Below are 8,360 nucleotides of genomic sequence, written 5' to 3'. Positions count from 1 at the left end.
GACTTGGTAAATTTCTTGCAGAGATTTTAAAATTTCAACAAAATGTATTTCCTGATATAGACAGTACAACAACTCAACTCACGAAGTCTGTCCATCTCTTCATTAAAACACAGAATCAATACGCTTTTATGATTAAAAAAAAACACTCAACAAACCAGAATAGAAGGATAGTTCCTCAACCAAGTAAAGGGAATCTATGGAAAAACCCACAACTAACATCACACTTAGCAATGAAGGACTGGAATTTTTCCCCCAAGATCAGGAATAAGGCCAGGATGTCCACTTCTATTTGACATTGTACTGTAAGTTCTAACTGGGGCAATTAGATAAGAGAAAGACGTAAGATACCCAGATTGAAAAAGAAGTAAAATTATCTCCAGTTGCAGATGGTATGATCTTATATATAGAAAACCTAAAGAATCCTATTATAGCTAATAAAGCGTTCAACAAGTATGATGGTTAATTTTAGGTGTCAACTTGACTGGATTAAGGAATAGCTAGAGAACAGGTAAATTATTACTGCTGGGTGTGTCTGTGAGGGTGTTTCCAGAAATTGGTGTGTGAGTCGGTGGGCTGAGTGGGGGAAGATCTACCATCAATGTGGGTAGGCACCATCCAGTTGGCTGAAGGGCCAGGGGTGGTGGCTCATGCCTGTAATTTCAGCATTTTGGGAGGCTGAGGGGGGCATATCACTTGAGGTTAGGAGTTCAAGACCAGCCTGGCCAAAATGGTGAAACCCCGTCTCTACTAAAAATACAAAAATCAGCCAGGCGTGGTAGCGCACCCCTGTAATCCCAGCTACTTGAGAGGCTGAGGCAGGAGAATCGCTTGAACCCGAGAGGTGGGGGTTGCAGTGAGCTGTGATGGTGCCACTGCACTCCAGCCTGGGTGACAAACCAAAACTCTGTCTCAAAACAAAACAAAACAAAACAAAAAAATAATTGGCTGAAGGACCAGACGGAACAAAAAAGACAGAGAAAGGGTAATTTCTTCTCTTTCCCTTAAAGCTGGGGACACTCTTCTCCTACCCTTGGACATCAGTATTCCAGGCTCTCTGGCCTTTGGAATACAGTAACAAAAATAAAATACTTTGGGAATAAGTTAAACCAAACAAATGCAAGACTTGTACACTGAAAACTATAAAACATTGTTGAAAGAAATTAAAGAAGACCTAAGTGAATCGAAAGGCACCTCATATTCATAGATTAGAAGACTTAATATGAATAAGATGCTACTCCCTAATTTATCTACAGATTCAATGTATTCACTGTCAAAATTCCAACTAAATTTTTTTGCAGAAATGGACACACCAATCCTAAAATTCATATAGTAATACAAGGAATGGCCAGGCACTGTAGCCTACACCTGTAATCCCAATACTTTGGGATGCTAAGGTGTGAGGATAGCTTGAGCCCAGGAGTTCAAAACCAGCCCGAGCAACACAGGGAGACCCTATCTCTACAAAAAAAATTTTTTTTAATTAGCCAGGCATGATGGTACACACTTGTGCTTCCAGGTGCTCAGGAGGCTGAGACGGGAAGAACCTTTAAGCCTAGGAGGAGGCTAAGGTTGCAGTGAGCTGTGATCACAGCACTGCACTCCAGCCTGGGCAACAGAGTGAGACACTGTCTCAAAAAAAAAAAAAAAAAAAGAGAGAGAGAGAGAAAGAGAAAGAAAGAAAGATAATAAAAAAGAAACAAAGAAATATAAGGGACCCGGAATAGCCAAAATAATTTTTTAAAAAGGGAATTGCTTGAACCCGGGAGACAGAGGTTGTAGTGAGCCGAGATCGCACCGCTGCACTCCAGCCTAGGCAACAAGAGTGAAACTCCATCTCAAAAAAAAAGTAAGAGAGACTCACACTTCCTGATTTCCAAACTTACTACAAAGATACAATCTTTTGTGTTGTTCTGGCATAAAAATCAACACATAGATCACTAGAATAGAATTGAGAGTCTAGAAATAAACCCACACATCTATGGTCAATTGATTTTTGTCAAAAGTGCCAATACCATTACATGGGGAAAGACTGATCTTTTCAACAACTAGATATCTACATGCAAAAAATAAACAAATAAAATTGGACTCCTACTTCATAACAGATGCAAAAATTAACTCAAAATGGATCAGCGACCTAAAGACAGGCATTAACACTATAAAACTCGTAAGAGAAAACAGGGCTGGGCGCAGTGGCTCACGCCTGTAATCCCAGCACTTTGGGAGGCCAAGGCGGGTGTTATCACCTGAGGTCAGACGCTCAAGACCAGCCTGGCCAACATGGGGAAACCCTGTCTCTACTAAAAATACAAAAATTAGCCAGGCATGGTGGCGCATGCCTGTAATCCCAGCTATTCAGGAGGCTGAGGCAGGAGAATCGCTTGAACCAGGGAGGTGGAGGTTGCAGTGAGCTGAGATCGCACCATTGCACTGCACTCCAGCCTGGGCGACAAGAGCGAAACTCCATCTGAAAAAATAAAATAAAATAAAATAAAATTCTTAAGAAAACACATAGGAGTAAATCTTCATGACTTTCAGTTTATTAGATATGACACCAGAAGCAAAAGAGACAAGAGAAAAAACAGATAAATTGGGCAACATCAAAATTTTAAATGTGTGCTGCAAATGATACATACCACTAAGAAAGTGAAAAGACAACCCTCAGAATAAGAGAAAATATTTGCAAATCATATATTTGATAAGGATCTAGTATCTAGAATAAACAACTCTTAAAATCCAACAACTTTTTTTAAAACCTATTTTTTTAAAGGCAAGGGTTTAAGTAGACATTTCTCCAAAGAATAGATGAAAAGATGACCAACAGCATTGTCATTAGGGAAATGCAAGTCATAACCACAGGGAGGTAACCATTTCATACCCACTGTGATGGCTATTATTTTTAAAAAGGAAAATAACAAGAGTTGGGGAGGATGTGGAGAAACTGGAACCCTCACACATTGCTGGTGGGAATCAAATTGCTCAGCTGCTTTGGAAAACAGTTTGGCAGCTCCTCAAAAAGTTAAACATTAGCATCTAACCTGGCAATTCCATTCCTAGGTTTATATCCAACAGAAAAAGAAACCCTATGTCCACATGATAATTTGTACATGAATGTCATAGCAGCATTATTCATAACAGTCAAAAAGTAGAAACAAGTGTCCATCAATTGATGCATGGATAAACAAAATGCAATCTACCCATACAAGGAAATAGTATTCAGTCATAAAAAGGAATGATGTACTGATACATGCTACAACATGGATGAACTTTGAAAACATGACACTAGGTGAAAGAAGCCAGACACAAAAGGCCGGCCATATATCATATGATTCCATTTATATGAAATGTCCAGAATAGGCAAATCCACAGAGACAGAGAGTAGATTAGTGGTTGCCAGGGGATGGGTGGAGTGGAAATGGGTAGTGACTGCTAATGGGCACAGGGTACATGAAAATGTTCTGGAGTTAGATAGTGGTGATGGTTATACAGCTCTATAAATATATTAAAAACCACAGAACTGTACATTTTAAGATAACAAATTGTATGGCATATGAATTATATCTCTTTTTTTAAAAAGGCATTGTTAGGACCACCCCATATTTGTTTAGTTCCATTTTTAAACTTCCCTAAAAACTCTTGCTAGATAGACTAAAGCTTGTCTACAGAGCCACAGTGCCAATAACACTGACTGGTCAAGGTAGTCATGTAGCCAGGAACTACCCTTATTTCCTTCTCTGGCCACTCAATTGCCTCTTGGCATGGTGAAGACATGCTTAACACTCACTTGTGTGGGATTAAACAGAATAGAGTGTGAGTTGCTGAACTGAGAAAGCGCAAAGCAGAAAAGAGCTAGAACAGGGAATAAAAAGAAGGTATCCATCTATCATCCCAGCTACCCCTTAGAAAACTTTTGTGAGGACCATAAAACCACACTTTATCAGTTGACAAAATTCCTCATCCTTAGGTCAAACATTATAATTCCTCAAATCTGATTTTACACATACTGGCTTTTTAATAAAATCTGATTCTGTTTTGACCCTTATATAAGAATGCCCTTCTCAAAAGAACTTGTTCTTTCATACATGCATGAAAAATGAAATTTTTTTAAAAATCTCCTTTAGGGGATGATAGGTAACACAACAGAAGGGTGACCCACAGGTTAGATTCCCTAATTCAGTTCCTGTACATATCTACCATTATGTAAAATATGAAGACATTTACAACCCTTTTTTCCCATATGAATGTCTGGAAACCTATCTATTACATGAAGTGGGGTGCACCTAATTATTTCTTACATGCTATAGTGTTCCCATCTCCACCTTGTACTACAGCACAAAAAGATGCAGACATAAAAAAATATATATTTAAGAAAAAGACACACAAATATATGTGTGCCCAGTTTCTGATCTTTTTAAACAGGGTTAACTGGGAATCTAATAAAAAGTGGTTTTGATTAAATTAATATAAGTCGAATCTTAGAAAGAAAGCAACCATGACCCACGATTCTAACTTTAAAACTAGAATATTTATATGATTTGTATTATTCATTGTTTTTAAGGGCCTTCCAAATGGTAAGAATTACTGAATAAAAAATATAGGTAAGAGAATTAAGCAGTTTATCTCAAAGCAAAACATCTAAAGTTTCCACCTCTGTCCTAGGAACAAAAATAAACAACCTTCACATAGATCTGAAAGTTAAGCCTTACACAGATTTTATGATTTGCATTTTACTTCAGAGTGTATAGTATAAAAGCATGGATATGGTTTAATTTTTTTTTTATTTTGCCAAACAGCACTGACATAGGTATGGTTTTAAAAAATAAATATGTGGGCTGGGTGTGTTGACTCACTCCTGTAATCCCAGCACTTTAGGAGGCTGAGGTGGGCGGACCACCTAAAGTCAGGAGATTGAGACCAGCCTGGCCAACATGGCAAAACCCCGTCTCTACTAAAAATACAGAAATTAGCAGGGCATGATGGTGGGCGCCTGTAATCCCAGTTACTTGGGAGGCTGAGGCAGGATAATTGCTTGAACCCAGGAGGTGGAGATTGTAGCGAGCTGAGATTGTGCCATTGCACTCCAGCCTGGGCAACAAGAGTGAAACTCTGTCTCCAAAAAAAAAAAAAAAAAAAATTGTGTCACTACAATCACATAATAAATGTTCCACTTTTATCACAGCTCAGAATTTGTAACTATAAATATTACTCTCTACTAAGAAAGTAAAATTATCTTGCCCTCTATATTTGTAGAGAAAGAAAGCATGGAATTCTATCAGAGTTATAAGATCGAGGTTGTAATATGCAGTTGAAAAACAATACCTAAGTTGAACACATCATCGTATATTACTACAGCAAATGTCACTGCTTGAGCCCAGGAGTTTGAGACCAGCCTGGGTAACATAGGGAGACCCTGTCTCTACTACAAAACAAAAACAAACCAATACACACTACAAACCGCCTCCACTCTGTCATGGGCAGAACTATAGAATTATTTCCAAATAACAGAAATAGTGATCCTATCTAATATAAAATTACGGGAAATTTTAGTTTTAGTTTTAATACAATGCTGCATAAATAAGTACATCAAAGCACTCCTTCAGATATAAATAACATAGAATCACTTACTCCTGGAAGGTGAAAGCCAAATAATATTCTCCCTTCACTTTCATGTACTAAATGTTACTATTATATTTGGTATAGTCTTGTTGATGTTTTAAACGATAAACCAAAGAATTCCCACCAAAGCTACTTAAAATGTATTTGTTTAAATTACAGCATAAATGCAGATTATCAAGTTCAATTTTCTAAGCAAATAATAGTAAACTGACAATTGAGCTTATGCTAATAGTCAAAAGCTCCAGTACTTATTGAAAATATTTGGAAGATCTAGAAAAATCTGAAAGTTTGGGCATAAGTTAACCACAGAATGGGACAATATAATCATGCTTCTAGATGACATTTCACAAATCTATGAAAGGCTTCACTGCAAATGAGGCAGTAAATCATTAGTCTACTTTCAGAAGCAGAACTGATATGCCCAGGCCTCTGAGTGCAGATGGGATCTGGAAAACCAGGAAGTGAAACACCATAGGAAAGAATGCTGAACAGACACAGAAGTAAATGGATGCAATCTTTCCTGACCAAAATGGAACTTTCCAGAACATTCCATTAAAGCTTTAACCCATGTTACTTGACATTTCTCAGCCTGGTTCTGAGAATGTCCTAAATAATGCAGTGACAACTATCAAATACTTGTACTTATTTGTATACATGTGGATGAGTGCACAACTGCACGGTAATTTTTAAAATTCTACAGAAAATCTGAGTTCCTTATCCATTTGTCTCAAGCCCTCCTTCTTGACATCTAAGGCTTCTAAAAGCAATATATATATATCTTTTATATTTTTATTATAAAAATAAACTGTCAATTATATATTATTGTGTATATATATATATATGATTTTTTTGAGAGTTTCCCTCTGTCACCCAAGCTGGAATACAGTGGCAGGATCTCAGCTCACTGGAACCTCCACCTCCCAGGTTTAAGTAATTCTCATGCCTCAGCCTTCTGCGTAGCTGGGATTACATTCATGTGTCATCAAGCCTGGCTAATTTTTTGTATTTTTAGTAGAGACAGGGTTTCGCTATGTTGGCCAGGCTGGTTTCGAACTCCTGACCTCAAGTGATCTGCCCACCTTGGCCTCCCAAAGTGCTGGGATTACAGGCATGAGCCACCATGCCCGGCAATAATTGCTTTTTAATTCAAACATTAAAAAAAAAAAAAAGAAAAAGGAAAAACACGGGGAACACCAAAGCCCTAAAGAAAAATTTTTCTTTTTTTTTTGAGACGGAGTTTCACTTTTGTCACCCAGGGTGAGTGCAAAGGCGCGATCTCGGCTCACTGCAACCTCTGCCTCCCTGGTTCAAGTGATTCTCCTGCCTCAGCCTCCCAAGTAGCTAGGATTACAGGCACCACGATGCCCAGCTAGTTTTTGTATTTTCAGTAGAGATGGGTTTTCACCATGTTGGCCAGGCTGGTCTCGAACTCCTGACTTCAGGTGATCCACCCGCCTCGGCCTCCCAAAGTGCTGGGATTACAGGCGTGAGTCACCATGCCCGGCCAAGAAAATATTTTTAAAAGAAATCCTTCATGGCTTCCGAAGTTACAAAATTCTTAAAGGAAGTATATCCAGAGTACTAAGCCAAAAGTCTGGAAATCAAGCTTCTGGGACCTAACCTGACACTAGAGTGACCATGGCTAAATTACAACCCACTGGGAACAGAGTTCCCTGGTTGCTAATATCTGGATCAGACAAAAGGCATACAATTGGGCCAAAAGAGACCAGAAGGTTTCCACAACCCCTAGTTCCAACTTCCTATGACCCTACAAAATGATTAGACTATGTTTGATTGAATTGTATATTACACACCATAAGGGAATGCACATTTATGAAGGGTCAGAGGACTCGAAATATTCTATGACACTATACATTAAGTTTGGAGTTACATAGCTGAACAGTAATACAGGGCTAGGAGCTTTCAATGTTTTATTTTTCATTTCTACGGAAAAGAGGTGAAGTGGACAGAAGGGATGTCTGAAATTCTATCCTGAGGCTTTAATATTTCAAATATTGTTTTGCATCTTTTTGTCTGTTTTCTTTAAAAAAAAAAAAAGAGGAAAATAAGCTGCTATTAGCAAATACCAAGCCAACAGGGAAAATTCTCCCAACACCAACATCCAAATTAACCCCATCTCCACCTCTTCCAGATTACAGGACATCTGGACAAAGGTTTAAAAAGAGACAAATAATTCTGACTTATTGACAGCCATTGTGGAAATAACTTTTCAGAAAGTACGAACTTACAAATGGGTACTTATAAGTAACGACCAAACCCAAGAACAAATGCAACTGTTTCAATTAGCAACAAGGACAATACAGTAATAAAAGTCTTGAATTGTTAGTTTGTTCACTTTCAAATATATTCCCTAATTTTGTGTTTGTAATCCTAAAACTCCCATTTTAGAGAATACAAAACAAGTTACATATTAGATCAAGTCATGTAAACTCAGGTGTGGTAAAATCAGATTAAAGATTAGGAGATTAGGGCTTTTTTCCTCTTTGGGTATTTTAATTTAGGATAATGTCTGACTTACTGGTACCAATATAGATATTAATGAAAACATTTCTGCCATGAAAAGACTGAGTTATAATAGATGTCTGTAAGTATAGCTAAGAAAGAAGTGATACTTAATGGTTTTTTTAAAAAGCAGCAACAGGCCAGGCACAGTGTCTCATGCCCATAATCCCAGAGCTTTGGGAGGCTGAGGTGGGAGGACTGCTTGAGGCCAGGAGTTTGAGGCC

The 8,360-nt window shown here is 38.1% G+C and overlaps 1 non-coding gene across 1 annotated transcript; it reads left to right on the top strand.

Moving 5' to 3' along the window:
• The first annotated feature begins 7,531 nt into the window (after positions 1 to 7,531).
• On the top strand, positions 7,532 to 7,613 carry LOC129030985 (small nucleolar RNA SNORD75). The gene has a single exon (XR_008500874.1). It is a non-coding gene; the product is annotated as a small nucleolar RNA SNORD75 (small nucleolar RNA).
• The last annotated feature ends 747 nt before the right edge of the window (positions 7,614 to 8,360 follow it).

The sequence above is a fragment of the Pongo pygmaeus genome, chromosome 12 (assembly GCF_028885625.2).
Source record: "Pongo pygmaeus isolate AG05252 chromosome 12, NHGRI_mPonPyg2-v2.0_pri, whole genome shotgun sequence".
Classification (NCBI taxonomy): domain Eukaryota; kingdom Metazoa; phylum Chordata; class Mammalia; order Primates; family Hominidae; genus Pongo; species Pongo pygmaeus.
Note: the sequence above shows the minus strand (reverse complement) of the source record. Positions and strands in the feature narration are given on the sequence as shown.